This window comes from Geotrypetes seraphini, chromosome 6 (genome assembly GCF_902459505.1).
Source record: "Geotrypetes seraphini chromosome 6, aGeoSer1.1, whole genome shotgun sequence".
NCBI classification, from domain to species: domain Eukaryota; kingdom Metazoa; phylum Chordata; class Amphibia; order Gymnophiona; family Dermophiidae; genus Geotrypetes; species Geotrypetes seraphini.
This window is the reverse complement of record NC_047089.1, coordinates 2,426,112-2,442,543: the sequence shown is the minus strand read 5'-3', so window position 1 is coordinate 2,442,543 and position 16,432 is coordinate 2,426,112. Positions and strand designations below refer to the sequence as shown.

Here is a 16,432-nt window from a genome sequence, read left to right as displayed (position 1 = left end):
TTGGGTGTGCATGCCAAGGGCCCGAGTACAAGTCTTTGTGGGGGGAGCCCAGGCCCCTTGTGTATATAGAGCACAGCAAACGGACTTCCACCTAGCTCAGGATCCTTCACAAGAACTAAACCAATTAAAATCTTCCTACACATACTGTCTGTCCAGGAGGATACACAAAGATTACTATTACGGAATCGAGGAGATGGAAATACAAAAGAAATGTCTCTAAATAACACAATATTCCATCAAGTCCACATCTAGGGAGATAATACCAAATATATCATGGTAAACCTTTAGGAAAATCATTGGAAATAAATCTCGATATAAACTGCACCTTTTCTTTAATTAATCTCATAAAACAAAAACAGTCAAGGTTTTCCTCCTGCATGTAATTTAAGAAATCGCTCCAACTGTAATGGATCCCCAAAAAGAAAGGGGTCCTTTTATTAAGGCACGCTAAATCGGTTAATAAAGGGACCCCAAAATCTTTGTCTTGATGCTTCAACATACATTTACAAGGAAATTTCAAAACCTCTGTGGCCCCCAAAGCCAACACCTTAGGCTTTAATGCCAAAAAGGCCTTCCGTCTAAGGAAACACAGCATTTTTAGTCTTAAATTCAGCGTTCATAATTAAAGCCTTATCACTTTCAGTGGAGCAAACCATCAACACGGTGGATCTACTCGGAATCTTCTGTTGTGTAGGACATTTTTTATCTCGAGGAATACAATAACAATTAGAAATTACCACTGAATCGGCATTTTGTAAACCTAAAATTTCTCTGAAGACTTTCCGGAGATGGCAAATGATTCATTGGGAAATTTAATCATCGCAGGTTTTTAGGGAATCTTTCACTGATGAAGTGGAGACAGTTTGCGAGGTTCAAACCTGCGTTTCAACCAGAGCGGAGCCTACGTCTGTCTCTACCCCAAACATGCCCAATTAGGTGCCATGTGTTAGATGTCTACCTTTAATAGAATCAGGAAGGCGCCTGTCAGCCAATTAAAAATGATTATGAGCTTCTTAATGCTCATAATTGAAGCTATTCTGCTAACTGGGGCCTAAATCCTACCTCTTATAGAATCTGGCCCTCAAAGATACTTGAAACTCAGAGAAGGGTTTGATGAGCAACCGACAATATTTCATACACAAAACCAGCAGCCTATGGAGTCGGCAAAGCACAGGGGTGATGTGAGCAGGTCTAGACACACCTTAACTAGGCGGGCAGCTGTATTTTGGACCATCTGCAACGCCCAACATCTGGCACTTGATATGCCAAGATATAGCGCGTTGCATGCGTGAATTCCAATTAGTACCAATTCTCAGTGCTAAATGACTCGTTAAGCAATTCAATTGTACCCAGTTTGGGTGCTGAAGACCCCCTGCTGCTGGGGGGTCTCCAATTGCTTACCAAAAAGACCCTATTTCCTCAGCGCATACCATTTTGAGCCCTAATTCGTACACAGAATGCGGTACCAAGTTCAGCAATGCCTTTGGCCATCCCTCTACTTCCCTATCAAGTCAGTTACCGGACACCTGCAAACAGGAAGTACCGGCCCTTGAAATGTAAAAAACGTTCAAGATGCCACAAATATTTGACACCTGCAGATTTCTCTGTAAGGCTACTAGCCTTCAAGTGCAGAAAAGTTAAGGGAAATGTGTTTGCACTGCTCCAAAAAGCACCAGATCAGTGGGATGTCGTCCTTGACCCAATAGAAAATCTCGCATCTGCTCCTGCTGTGAATGTGGAATATGTTCATGTGGGTGTCATAAAATAAGGAAACGGAGAAGACAAATGAAATCCATCCCGCCCAGTGCTAAGAAAGCCCCTGCTATTGATTTTCTTTTTGCTGTCTTAACAGTTCTTGTTGCAGGGGGATTCATTTCCAGAGACCCCTGTGGATTGTGATTGCATTAATTTCATTACACATTATATGGTATGTGTCATGAATAGAGGAATTAATGGCGAGTAATAAAAACTCATTAAAGGAAACCCAAGAGCTTCAGTTTAGCTTCTTTTTATAGAAGATGGAGCAGGAACATTACAAGGATACAGAGCTTCTCACCTGCTTGGCTTGGAGGATGCGGACAGAGATACCGAGCTTGGGGGTTGGGCACAGGGACACAGAATCTGTCACCTCCGGGAGTCGGAGGAAGGATGAAGGACAGAAATGAATTTCCCAACATGTAGCTCCTGGCTGTCAAATGACAGTTTTAATGTCTAATTGAATAAGTCACTTCAGTCATTACTGCTAGTGGGCTCTCATGCGCACTCCACAAAGCCTTCCCATTTGCCGAACTTGCCCCTGGGCTAATCTGTCAGCTTCCTTCTGACCTCCCTTCTCTCACTGGCATTTGTATCCCCTGTCACTGAGGACATGGACTCGACACACTGCCAGGTGAATGCAGGGGACCATTAAGATGGACTCAGAGAATCCCTGTCAACTTGTGTACCCTGGGGATAAGTGAGGTGGAGGCTGCTGGCCCTTCCCTTCTCCACACTCCTTATCTTTCTGCTTTGTCTTTTTTTAAAATGTTTGCAGCAGACTAAGTTGATCCTTTGCATGCATGCAATTTCTCGGAAGCTGGCCCGACATCTTATATCTTTGACAGGAAACTTTAGTTCAGTGATTTAAAAACAATAACCTGCGCTGGGGGCCTAGGTAGTGGCTGTGCATTTACTGTCAGATGGAGAAAGACAGCTCACTTTTCTGTCACACAGCAAGCATCACCCGCAGTAACTGCTCAATGCTCAGGGAAGGTGTTTAGGAAATGGGGCAGGTAGGGAGGGTCAAACTGAAGGTCTCATTAGCCAAATCTCGTCTAGTCCAGCAATGCCAAGAAGTGGCTTCTCAGAGGGATCACCACGCCCATCCAGCCTCTAGGTGTCAAGGATTAGGGATGCGTCGCACATAGGATGATATATTGAACCTTTTTCTGTTCAAAGTTCTGTTATTGAGAAAGAAATGGGGGAAGCTATTGTTTGCCCTGGATTGGTAGCATGGAATATTGCTACACCTTGGGTTTTGGCCAGGTACTAGTGACCTGGATTGGCCACCGTGAGAACGGGCTACTGGACCATTGGTCTGACCCAGGAAGGCTATTCTTAGGTTCTTATGTTCTCTACAGAAAAGGGACATTATACATATGTAATCTGCCTTGCGTGGTCTGCGGTGCTGCATGCTGACACTACGATATCAATTTCAAATTATTGGTACTCTCTTCATGCCTTTACAGAATCTGCCCAACAGCCACATTCATTTTTGAGCCAATGTTATGAACTAACATTCCAGTAATTAGTCATTCTATTTGCTAAGTTCCACTATAAGATGTTGTTCCCCTCTCCGCTGAGATAGGCGAGCTCTGTGCTCCGACTAGATGAATGTGGTAAAAATGTGCTCCTGATCCATTTTGCCGCACATAGGACACAGACCGTAGAAGTCAATCTGGCATCGGCCACAGTGCCCAGCACTGGAGTCTCCGTCCAAGCTAACTCCAGCCTATCTCGATCCGTCTTGCCACATATTGGACCCAGACCGTAGAAGTCCATCCGGTATCGGCTTCACTTCTGGGGCTGCAGTTTAAGCACCACCACACAGTTATAGGTCCTGATCTGTAGAGTTTGGGGTCGATACTATCCTCTTTTCTGTCTATCCCACACATTTTTGAACCGCATCATTTCTGAGCCTCTACCACCTCTCCAGGGAGGGTGTTCCGGGCATCCAAAACCGTCTCCATGAAAAAGTATTTCTTGTTGTTCATTCTGAGTCTGTCCCTCTTCAATCTCATCTTATGTGCTCTAGTGTTCCTGTCTCTGGGAAATTTGTTTGTAGAGTAATTCCCTTGAAGTATCTAAATGTCTGTCTCATATCTCCTCTATCGCTTCTGTCCTCTAGGGTATACATATTCAGGTAGTTAAGTCTCTTTTCACACATCTCTCTTCGCCTTCTCACATCCTTAGCAAAGTACAGCCTCCAGAACTGAACCCAAGTGGGGCCTCACCATCGTCTTCTCCCTTTTTCTGCTCTCTCTATGCAGCTCAGCATCCTTCTGGCTATGGCCTCCGCTTTGTCTCTGTCACGCCAAGGTCCTTCTCCCGGTTCATGCATATCAGCTTCTCACCCTCTAGCATAAGCAGCTCCTTTGGATTTTTTTATTTTTTTTCAGTTCAAAGATTTTATTGATTTGAATATAAAGCAAGAACAGGAAATATTAACACTTCTTCGTATTAAATTTTATCTGCCACACATCGGATCTTTTCAACTCCCTCTGACTTGTCCACTCTGTTGCTAATCTTAGTTTCACCTTCAAAACGACACCCTTTTCCCTTTATGTTCAATAGTTTTTATTGTAGATTTTAGAAAAAGATAACAAAACTGCAGTAATAAGTCCAAACAGAAAACATGTAAGCAACAACAGCTTGCAGAAGCATAAGGTCAGAGATGTATAGCATTGGCATAGTTACAGAAATAAGACAATCCAGTTAACTGAGTACAAATGTGGGGGAGCAGAGAACCATCTAAATCAAGTAAGTACAACAGCATCACAGTGCAATACTTTGGACCAGACTTTGACAAACGAGGAAAAGGAATTCGTCCTTCCACTGCTACTCGTTCATACTTAGCATATAAACAAAGAGTTTCCCAAGTTTAAACCTTCAGAAATATCACTCACAAATATAGTAAAAAGAATGGGTCCCAGGACTGATCCCTATCCTTTCAGCAGTGGCCTACCAAGGGTATGTGCACAAGAAAGACAGAAACGGTGACCAATGTATTCTTATCACTTGTGCGTTTAGGCCGAGTCTTTATAAAGAACTGTATGTCACATATACTTTAAAGTCTGATCAAAATGTTATAAAAAGTTCATACACCAAATCATTAAAGTCAGAGATTGAATATCAAATTATTTATTCTATAACCTCGGGGTCTTCAGTATGCCAGTTGAGTCACCAGACCCAAGCCAACTGGTCTCTTCATTTGTCCCGTTGGGTTTTAATTTGTTTCTTTTTTTTTCAATCTATATTTTGATTCATTCCATGTATCTTCTCATTCATTTCATGTATCTTCTAACTCTCATTAATCATTGATGATTTATTTAAAATATCCATTTAATTTAACTATTATGTGCTCACCATTCATCTTTCATCTCTGCTCCTTCCCTTCCATTGCCATATCCAACATTTCTGTTTCTTTCCCACTGTCTATCATCTCTCTTCTCTCTCTCACTCTCCCTGCCTTGTGCCTTGGGTCAAACTTCTCTATTTTCCTCCATGCAGTATCTCTCTCTTCCTCCTCTCCATTATCATATGCAACATTTCTTTCTCTCTCTCCATGCACCATCTCTCCCTGCCCTCCACCCTATGTCCAACATTTCTCCTCTCCCCTTTCTACCTCTTTGTTGCATCTTACTTCCTCTCCTCTTCCCCATGTCCAACAATTCTTCCTCACTCCCCCATGTATAGCAGTTTTCCATCCCTTCCTCCCTCCTATCCCCCTGTGTAGCAGTTTTCCATCACTTTCTCCCACCCCCCTGTGCAGTACCTCCCAATCGATTCCCCCCTCCTCCCCCCCCCCCCCCCACTGATTGATTTGACATACCTCCAGGCCTGTCTCCTAAAGCAGCAATGGTGGACAAACGTGCTCCCTCCCTCCCTTCTGTGTCCCAAGTTCATGCTCCTCTCCCTCTCTCTTTCCTTCCTTCCAGCTTTTACTCAAGTTTGTGCCCCTCCCATGTCCCAACCCACTTCCTACTTTGTCCCAAGTTCATACTCCTCTCTCCCTTACTTGTCCCAACGTGCTTGCCTCCCTCCCTCCCTCCCTTCTGTGGCCCAAGTACTTGCACATACACCCCTCCCCCCGCATGAGTGTGTTACCAGACAGAGCCTCCAGGTGGACTGCCTCCTTCCTGCCTTAGTCGCTTCTTCGCAGAAGCCTTCCCTCTGACGTCTGCCTCTGATTGCGTTAGAAGCAGCTGCTGTGAACAGGCTGTTTGTGGCCTGTTCCGCCAGGGCTTCTCTCTGCCATATCATCAGTGACGTCATCAGTGGCATGTCAGAGAGAAGGCTCCGGTGGAGAAGGCCACAAACAGCCTGTTCTGTCAACATGCTGCTCTGCCAGGTCCTGCATACTTCCTGCTTCCACGAAGGCAGGACCCGGCAGAAAGAAAGAAGGGGAAGTTCCCGGACCAGAACTCCAATGCTAGGAGCACCCCCTCAGGCTCTGCACTCTCGCCCCCACCCCTCCCTTGGTATGCCACTGCCTTTCAGCCATCTCTATCCTTTCTTTAAAAAAAAAAAAAAAAAGTTACATCCCAGGATAGTTACATCCCGCTCATGGGAATCTTTGAACCATGTTTGTGTGATAGCAACAATATCCAAGTCTGCTGCTAACATCAGGGCTTGCAGATCTTGGACATTGTTAGCTAAACTATGAGGGTTTGTACTCATTTCTTTCCAGCAACATTTTACTGGTATCCTCTATGTAATGTTTTGTCTACTCTCTCCTTCCCCTTTGTTGATGATGGTGTTGGCCTGACCTTCCCATTCTCCCCCGACAGTGCTGGTCAAGTTCCTTCTGATGCCACAAAGCTTGAATTCATACCTCAGAGAGGAGTTTAACAAACACTGGTGGAACTGCAAGGACTGGAAGAGCCACAGCACCATCTAGAGTTCATGTGCAGGTTTGCAGGGCTAAGAGGCAGGAGATAGGGGATCCAAGACACCCCAAGCGGTTCTAGTACTTACATAAGAACATAAGAATTGCCATCTCCAGATCAGACCCTGGGTCCATCAAGTCCAGTGATCCGCACATGCGGAGGGCCCGCCAGGTGTACCCTGGGTCCCCATATCACTGTATGCTTCTCAAGAGAGATGTGCATCTAATTTACCTTTACCCATATCACTTCTTTAAGATTTATAGTTTATGGTTTATTAGCTCTGATATAGAACTTTTCCTGCAGATATTACAATAAAAGGCATTAAAGAGAAGATAGAGAGGGAAAAAGAACAGTTATATGATAGGAAAGCAATCAGGCATGCATTGCAAACGCACAGGTTCAAATATGGACTTGTTCCGGATGCCACATCCCCATTTAGAGATTGATCTCTGAAAGCCTTCTGAAAAAGACGGTTTCTGGCCTGTCCTGAAATTTGGGGTAGACAATTCTAGATAACTCTGGGAGCAGAGGGGGTTCCAAAGGGAAGGAGCAATATTTCTACTCATATCCAATCTTGCCATTCGTGGGGAAGGAATTTGCAGCTGGAGGTCATTGAGAGAATGGAGAAGTCTAGGGGTGCATAAAGGGGGATGGAAGAAAATACCAAAATGCAAGGCCTTCAAAGTTAGACCAATGGTCCATCCAGTCCAGCATCCTGTTTCCACAGTAGCCAATCCAGGTCACAAGTACCTGGAAAAACCCCAAAGAGTAGCAACATCCATGCTTCTGATCCCAGGGCAAGCACTGGCTTCTCCCATGTCTGTCTCAATAGCAGACTATGGACTTTTCCTCCAGGAACTTGTCCAAACCTTTTTTAATGTAGCCCTAGATGGATATGTACAGTATGGAGATATAGGGGATTCTGCATATATAGGGTTATCAGATGTCCAGATTTACCCAGACATGTCCTCATTTTAGAGGACTGTCCAGGCGCCTGATTGGTTTTTCAAAACCCGGCACTTTGTTGCCACCCATCTACATAGGTGTAGTCTACAGACCTCTAACTTAATCACAGCAAATTGATAAAGATCTGATTGCGGATATCCAAAAGTTTGGAAAGAAAGAGGAGGTGCTGCTGTTGGGTGACTTCAATCTGCCGGATGCGGACTGGAAAGTTCCATCAGCAGAATCTGAAAGAAGTAGAGAAGTAGGGAAAAAGCAATACTAGATTAAGTTTCAAGTTTATTAAAATTTGATAAAACACTAATCAAAATTCTAAGCGTTTAACATTAAAAATGGGGAACAATTAGGATACTTATTAATGACAAGACATAACTTACATTAAAACAAAAGGATAGTAGGGGGAAATACAGTTTTAAAAAGAAAAGAGTACAATTAAGGTTAAAACCAAGAAGTACTGAGTGTGATCCTTTAGCATTCATAGGCATCTTTAAAGAGGAAACATTTAAGGTTTCCCTTAAATTTATCTAAATTTTGCTCAGACCTTAAATGAAGGTAACGAGTTCCAAATTGTAGGGGCTATAGTTGATAATGAAGAAGCCCTACGAGTACTAATGATTTCTAAAGATGGGATGTGAAGAAGGTACTGAGATGCTGATCTTAAGGTTCTCGAAGGATCATGAGGGATGATGAAGGCAGGTTTTAAAGGAATTTAAAGCAATTTTATATGTAATTCAATGAGGAATTGGTAACCAGTATGCATTCTTTAGCAAGGGGGTAATGTGATCAAATTTCTTCTTGTTCATTATAATTTTTATGGCAGTGTTTTGTATTAATTGTAGACGTTGGATATCTTTTTGAAAGACACCTTTATATAATGAATTATAATAATTGAGCTTGGAAATAATAAGGGAGGGTCAAGAATGTTTGCTAATGGTATTTTGAGTGGATGCGAGTGTTTAAGTTCCCCGTCCAGTGGCTTACTTTTTTCTGTTAAAAAAACTTCTATATACCCTTGAGATTCCTAAGAGAAGGGAAGGCAGACAAGTACCCCTCTCTCTCTGTCAACGACTTCAACACCGCGTCAGACTGCAATTACAGCGTTTGCAGTCCCGACGGCATTGGGCGTATCCGCAGCTGAGCCCCAGGACCAGCTCAGTTTGGAAAGCAAGACATCGCTGAGCCCGCTGGGACCTGACCCTCCCCCAGCCCCAGGAGTAGCAATGTATGTTTGCCTTCGAGAAGAGGGACCTCGGGAGCTGCCGAGAGTGGAGGGTATTTCTAGTGGAGGAGGTGCACTGCAGTTGAGTGGTGGTGAGCTCGGTGGAAGTGAGACCCGGGAAGGAGAATGGGCTCCCGGGTTGCCTGAGCTCAAGCCACTCGTGAAACCAGCAGTGGTTTCTCTGGACTCACTTTGGGGAGCTATAGAGAACTTACAGTTGGTATATACGGGTTTCATTTCCCTTATGGCTAATGTTTCAACTAAAGTTAGACAATTTGAGACAGATATTCAAGACCATACAAAAGAAATTGGGGAAATTCAAAAGTCCATAGTGGATACGGCTGGGAGGTGTTACCTCATGCTCCCTACAGTCCAGACATGAATCCACCAGACTTCGACCTTTTTCCAAAGTTGAAACAACCTATGCGTGGACATCATTTTGCATCTCTGAAAGAGCTTTCTTCCGCCGATATCCAAGTCATTCGGCAACTGAACACAAACGGTGTCTTGGATGGAATAATGAAGCTTCCCGGACTTTGGGACTCGGTCATTGCAAAACAGGGAGACTATATTGAAGGATTATAAAGAAATACATGGGGGAAAAAAAACATGTAAATTTTTAAAAATAGTGTGCATTATTTATGAAATGACCCTTGTAATCCAAGAATGGAAGATGTGAAAAACTGTCACCTTGTTTTCCATGTTTTGCTTAATTTTTATTCATTAACTGAGAGAATCAAGTGACCATTTGCACTGTTAAGTGTCCTGCTTTGTGAACATGGTTTAGTAATCTTGTATCTACAGTGACCCTCTGCCATGTCTTCCTCCAATTACAGCAGCAGCACTGAGGTGCCCGAGTTCTTCTTTGTGGGTTTCCCTGGGTTCCAAGGCTGGCAGCACTGGCTCTCCATCCCCCTGGCACTTCTCTTCTTCATAGCTCTCATGGCCAACATCACTCTACTGATCACGTTCTAAGTTGACCCAAACTTGCATGAGCCCATGTACTATTTCCTGGTTATGCTGTCACTTGTACATTTAGGTCTATGCAATTCAATCATGCCTAAAGTCCTGGGGATCCTCTGGTTTGGAGCAACAGGCATCAGCCGTGTGTGCTGCTTAGCTCAGATTTTTGCCATTCATTGGTTCGCAGGAATGGAATCATCATTATTTGTACTCATGGCTTTTGACCGCTATGTCGCAATCTATAACCCTTTGAGGTACCTGTATATCATCACCAGCAGCTTTGTAGAGGGGAAATATGATAGAGACATTTAAATACCTACGTAATATAAATTTGCATGAGTTGAGTCTCTTTCATTTGAAAGGAAACTCTGCAATGAAAGGGCATAGGATGAAGTTAAGAGGTGATAGACTCCAGAGTAACCTGAGGAAATACTTTTTTACGGAAAGGGTAGTAGATGCGTGGAACAGTCTCCCGGAAGAGGTGGTGGAGACAGAGACTGTGTCTGAATTCAAAAGGGCCTGGGATAGGCACGTGGAATCTCTCGGAGAGAGAAAGAAATAGTGGATTGGCAGACTAGATGGGCCATTTGGCCTTTATCTGCCGTCATGTTTCTATGCTTCTAACATCATTTAACATCTTGTGAGTGTTCCTTCTTTTAGGCAGTTATTCTTTGGTGTACACAGAAATTCTTCAGTCTCAGTTATGGCACCTACTCTTTGGAACTCTCCGTTTATCTTCGTGAAGAAAAATCATTCTCTACATTCAAAGCTCAATTAAAGACATTCTACTTCTCTTAAGCATTTTACTCATAGGCTCTGGAGTAATCTGAGGAAATACTTTTTTATGGAAATGGTGGTAGATGCGTGGAACAGTCTCCTGGAAGAGGTGGTGGAAACGGAGACTGTGTCTGAATTCAAGAAAGCCTGGGATAGGAACATGGGATCTCTTAAAGAGAGGAAGAGATAATGGTTACTGGAGATGGGCAGACTAGATGAGCCATCTGGCCTTTATCTGCTAACATATTTCTATGATTCTAACTAGCTAGGATATGTGAATCAGGTGAGTGTTGGCTAAGGTATCACCTGATTCAAGAGGGGAGATGTTGAAGGACTGTTGGATTACCAGGTGTGACAGGTGACATGAAAGTTGAGTTATTGGATTAAAAAATAGCTGACAACTTGAATAAATTAAAAATGAAGTTAAATATATTTAAATTTTGGGATATTGCAATGAGATTGTAGAGAGGGTATATGAGACATTGTAATTAAGAATTGACATTTTTAATATACTTTAAGCCTACATTCAAGCTTGTGTTAAGAACTTCAGGGGTTAATTTGTGGCTGAAACATGGACAGATGGAGATGATAAAAATCCATTGTTTCAATGGCAGCTGCAAGGAAATGGAAAAGATAAGGCACAGTTTCCCAGGGACACAAGCAAAAAATGGACCCTAAAAACTCCATGGATTGTGGATTAATAACTAAAAACAAACTGAGTTGTAATTTTGGCAGGTGAGAAATCCTCAAGAGTGGGAAACAGGAACCAAAAGGATAAATATATTCAAGAGATATGCACATAAAAGTTAGAAAAAGCATAGCCCAGAGATTATAAAGATAGCAAAAAGTGAAATACTGCCATCTACTGGGCATAACAGTGTATTCCTGGAAAGAAAAGGCCATGTGATCAACTGGGCCACTGTATTCTAACATATGTTAATTATCACAATGATATCACATGAGGTATAAAGGTTTAAGGTTTGGAGAACGGAAGAAGGATAAAATGCATTTTTCTCTCCCCAGACATAAATGGCCTTAATAAACATGAATTTGATTGATTTCTAAAATTTCTAAACTGCTTATACCTAAGCGGTTACATTTAAAACATTCATAATAATTCAAAAGACAGAACATTTACAAAATGCATTCAATTACATTACAAATCACATAGTAATTTAACCCACTTAAAACAATGTCAGAAAACTCAAAATGCAGCGATCACAATTCAGGATTCTCATGAAATATTCTTACCAGCTGAGGCTTATAGGACGATGGGTGGGGTACGTAAGCTGTTATGCCAGAAGCTAGACTTGGTGGCTCGGAAGGGTATTTTGAAATATTGAACTTCTTCTGAGCCTCCAGGGTTTTGGCTTTGGTGGGGTGATGTGAGTCAGTTGGCCTGAGATGCGAAGGGTGAGTCAACGATATTTGCGGCTTTGGGATCCCTATCTTCAGATTTTATATCCCAAAGGACACAGTCTGCTCTTGAATGAGCTGTGATTTTCTATTGCTTTTTGGGTTTGCCTTTTAGCTCTGGATGGAATAAGGGGATTTTTTTGTTGCTTTTGCAGTGGATGTTGGGGGGATATTGGGGGGGAATGGTCATTTTTGTATTGTGTGCTTTGCATGGGCAGGGGGGAGAGGGCCCGGGGATTATCAGAATCCAGATTCCTGGGTCACTGTTTTGTAGTTGGTGTGGATTGTTTTGTGGGCCCTGACTCCCTCATGGGGGTGGGTGGGGGGAATGCTGTATGGGGAGGGGTTGGGGATATTGGAGGAGTGTTACGGTTGATTGTTTCTTTTCTTTTGTCATCTCTTATATGGCGTTTATTTCAATAAAAATGTTTTAACACTAATGCAATTTCAGAGAAAAGCCTCCACAAACAGTTGCGTCTTCAACGTCTTTCTAAAGTGTAAACGATCAGGGCAGGTCCTCAGGATGCCAGAGAGGGAATTCCATAATTTTACCCCAGCGACAGACAACATTGCATACCGAACAGTTTTCTCCTTCATGGAAATCAGTCTCACGCTTCCCTCAGACCTTAATTTCCTCCCAAAGAGTTTGAAAATTCAATAGGACAGAGCCATACAAACTCTGATGTACCACAGATAACCCTTTGCGATACTGGGAGCCAGTGAAGCTGTTTTAGCACTGGCGTAATATGTTCTCTTCATGAAATTCCCAATATCAGCCTCGCACTAGGCTCTACATTTGTACAATAATCTAGGCATGTCAAAATCAATGCCTGTGCCACCGAACAAAAGTCATAAGGCAGAAGCATTGGTTTCAGCCGATAAAGAGTCTGTAGCTGTCAGTACCCTCCCTGGACAACATTACATTACATTAGAGATTTCTATTCCGCCATTGCCTTGCGGTTCAAGGCGGATTACAAAAGAATTTTTAAAAATATATTACAAAAAGAAGATATCTGGTAATTTCTAGAGAAGATAAAGAGTAGATAAGGTTGCTTCAGGGAATCAGGAAGGTATTGGGAAGTGGGAATGAGCAAGCGGTATTAAGTCGTTTGCAGGAACCCTGAGGACCAGTCCAAAAGGGGGGATCCTTAGTTGGGTAAAGTGATTTATCTTAGTCAAGAGTTCCGTCCAAAGTATTTCATTTCATTAAAAAAAGAAGAAACAAAATAGGAAGAGATGTTGAAATTTCATTTTCTACTATAGAAAGCCCCTAAAGAGACTTTAGTTTCATGAGACATCAAGTCCACAAGAAGATTTTACAGTACTGTAGAAAGATTGAGATCTTCTGGCCAGGGCAGGGTTAATTTGTCGAGGATACACAAGTACACTGGGCCCCCCTGCCCAGCCCCACCCTGCGCCCAGGCGGAAACAGGAAGCTGCGTCAGAAGGAAGCGTTGGGCAAGCAGCACCGCTTGCACAATTACAGTTCCCGTTGCCTATCTTACCCGCGTTGCTTGCTTGTCTTACTTTCTGTCATTGGAGGGGGGGCCACGTTGCCGATCGATGCTGGAGGGGCCCATCGCCGTTTGAAAAAAACAATGTTGATGCCTTCCTTCATTGGGCCCCCCTGACCATTTCGGGCCCTAGGCACGTGCCTACTTGGCCTGTTGGTTAATCCTGCCCTGCTTCTGGCTCTTATTTGTTGTTGTGAAGCTCTTGTTTTTGCAGTAGCTTTCCTCACTTTTCAATGGAAAGTGTTTTGCTTTTCATGAACACTTTCAGGATGCCATGTTTAATCTCTTTGGTCCTCACACCATAGACAATGGGGTTCAGAGATGGAGGGACTAGGAGATGTAAAACATTTACCAAGTTTAGGATGTCAGATGGGATTTTGTTGGCACTTTTGTGGGTAATGGCCAAAACCACAAGGACGGTATAAAAGAAAAGGATGAGAATGAGATGGGAAGAGCAGGTACTCAAGGCCTTCATTGCTGCCCCTTCTGACTTCAACCTCAACACAGCCTGGAAGATGGAACAATAGGAGACAATGATTAACGCAAGGTCCCCACTTAGAAAAGACCAGGCCACAATCAGCTGGTAAGCACTACTTGTGGTAAAATCTTCACAAGCCAGGGATATCACTGCTAAGTTGACACAGAAACTGTATTTGATAGTATTCCTGGAGCAGTAATGTAGCCTGGCAGCAAGCAAAGGCACCGGTAGAAGCAACACTGCACTTCTGATCAGGATAAAAGCCATGGTCTTTACTACAAAGCTACTGGTAATTATGTAGAAATATCGTAAGGGGTTGCAGATTGCAACATAGCGATCGTAAGCCATGACAAGGAAGATCCCGGACTCCATGCCAAGAAAACAATGAACAAAGTATATCTGAGCAAAGCAAGCTGTGGAGCTGATAGTCTTTGCATCAAACCAGAGGATCCCCAGGAGTTAGGGGGTAAATGTGTTGCACAAATCTAAATGTAATGTAATGTATTTCTTATATACCGCTAAATCCGTTAAGTTTGAAGCGGTTTACAGAGAAATACATTAAAGGATACAATAAAATAAGATAAATAAATAAAGAATAGGTACTTTGAAATTCCCTTACTGTCCCGAAGGCTCACAATCTAACTAAAGTACCTGAGAACAAACAAATTAGTAAATAATAGAGAGGAAAATAAAGATAGAGGAAAAAATGAGATATGAGACATCCTAAAAAGAATACATTGAACTCTCAATACCATACTGTTAAAAACAAAACGTACATTCCAAAATAATAATGTAATGGAAAGAAACTAATTAAATAGAAAATAATTTTAAGAATTAAATCAAATATAGAAAAGTAAAAAGAAAAATAAACATTAGAAGTGAGGAAAAAAGAAAAGGTAGAGGAAGGCATATGAATAGAATAGAATGAGAAACAGTTAAACAATAGAATTCTAAGAAATTTTAAATGAAAACTAAACAAATAGATAAAAAAGAAATAGATATAATATGCATAATAGAACAAAAGTCAGGAAGGACTTAATTTCATTTCCATTGATCATCAATGTCATCATCCCTAGAGCTTTAGCCGTTTCAGCCGGGCAACTGCCATCATCAACCTCTGCACATCAGCCATGGGTCCACTTTTTCAAAGCAGAGAGAAGCATTTCTCGATTTTCCGGAATACTGTCCATTACACTCAACAGCTCACAGATCTTCCAGCTTCAATTTTCCGCTCCTTGGTCTGGACAATGCAGCTCACTCAACCAGTCCTCACCCTTGATGGTACCGTCCCTCACAACAGTAATCCAAGTCGGCTGTGGGACATCAGGCGCGGTAAGACTCCAGGCATGATGAAAAGCCATTCTCCGGACCTCCCGTCCTACTGATGCCACATTGGCAGTAGGAAATCCGAATCTGCATCGCTGCAGGGAGTTGGAGTCCACGCCGATCACCTCAGATATGGCGCTTCTGCCTCGACAACCGCCTCCATTCGGCGACTCAATCACCCTCCGTCGACCTCAGCAACACTCCCTCTCCAACTCACCATCAACCCCACTCGCCATGGATCGGTCGCCATGCACAGCCCAGGATCGCCAATGTGCAGCAAATATCAGGTGAGAAAAAGGCAAGTTGCCAGGCACAGCTCAGGATCGCCAAAGGTGCAGGAATACCAGGTGATAACGAGGCCTTTCTGACAGACCATGGCCAGAAAATAGTACATGGATTCGTGGAGATTTGGATCAACATAGAAAGTAATGAGCAAAGTGATATTGGCCACAATGGCTACAAGGAAGAGAAGAGCCAGGGGAATGGCCAGCCAGTGCTGCCAGCTTTAGATCCCAGGAAAACCCATGAGGATGAACTTGGACACCTCCATGTTGCTGTTGGTGTTGGAGAAGATCATGGTTGGGGGTCACTATGGATACAAATTTGAGAAGAGAGACTCAATAATGTTTATAATAGATAAAGAAGTTGAAATAAGAACAGATTTTAACTGTTTTTGCCACATCTCTGTCTCAGACATTAAAACTGCTATGTAATCTCTCTATCTCCCGCTTCCCCACCCACCCCTCCCTCTTCCTGTGAAACTTTCTTTCATGGTTTCTTGATATTTACTGATATTTGTCATCATTTGCTTATTTCTGATCTGAATCCAAAGATGGGTTACCTTCGAAAACTCATCATAAAATGCGCTCTTAGTGAAATAAAAAAGATATCACCTTATTTCCTTTGTATTTTTTTATTTTATTTCTATATATTACCTCAGAAATTAATGAAAACTTGGCTTTATACTGAGGATTTTGCGATGTAAATTGAATTGGATTGCTACAAAGTTATAAAATAAATGCCATGGTTGATATTGAATACTGTAATGAAAGGGTTTATTACTGTGATAATTTTATTGTATTGTGTGATGTTTTTAGTATTGTAAAGTTTCCAAGTTTATTAATATTTT

The 16,432-nt window shown here is 42.5% G+C and overlaps 1 pseudogene; it reads right to left on the bottom strand.

Moving 5' to 3' along the window:
- Nucleotides 1-13,722: 13,722 nt before the first annotated feature.
- LOC117362304 lies at nt 13,723-15,880 on the bottom strand (annotated as a pseudogene).
- Between the last annotated feature and the right edge of the window lie 552 nt (nt 15,881-16,432).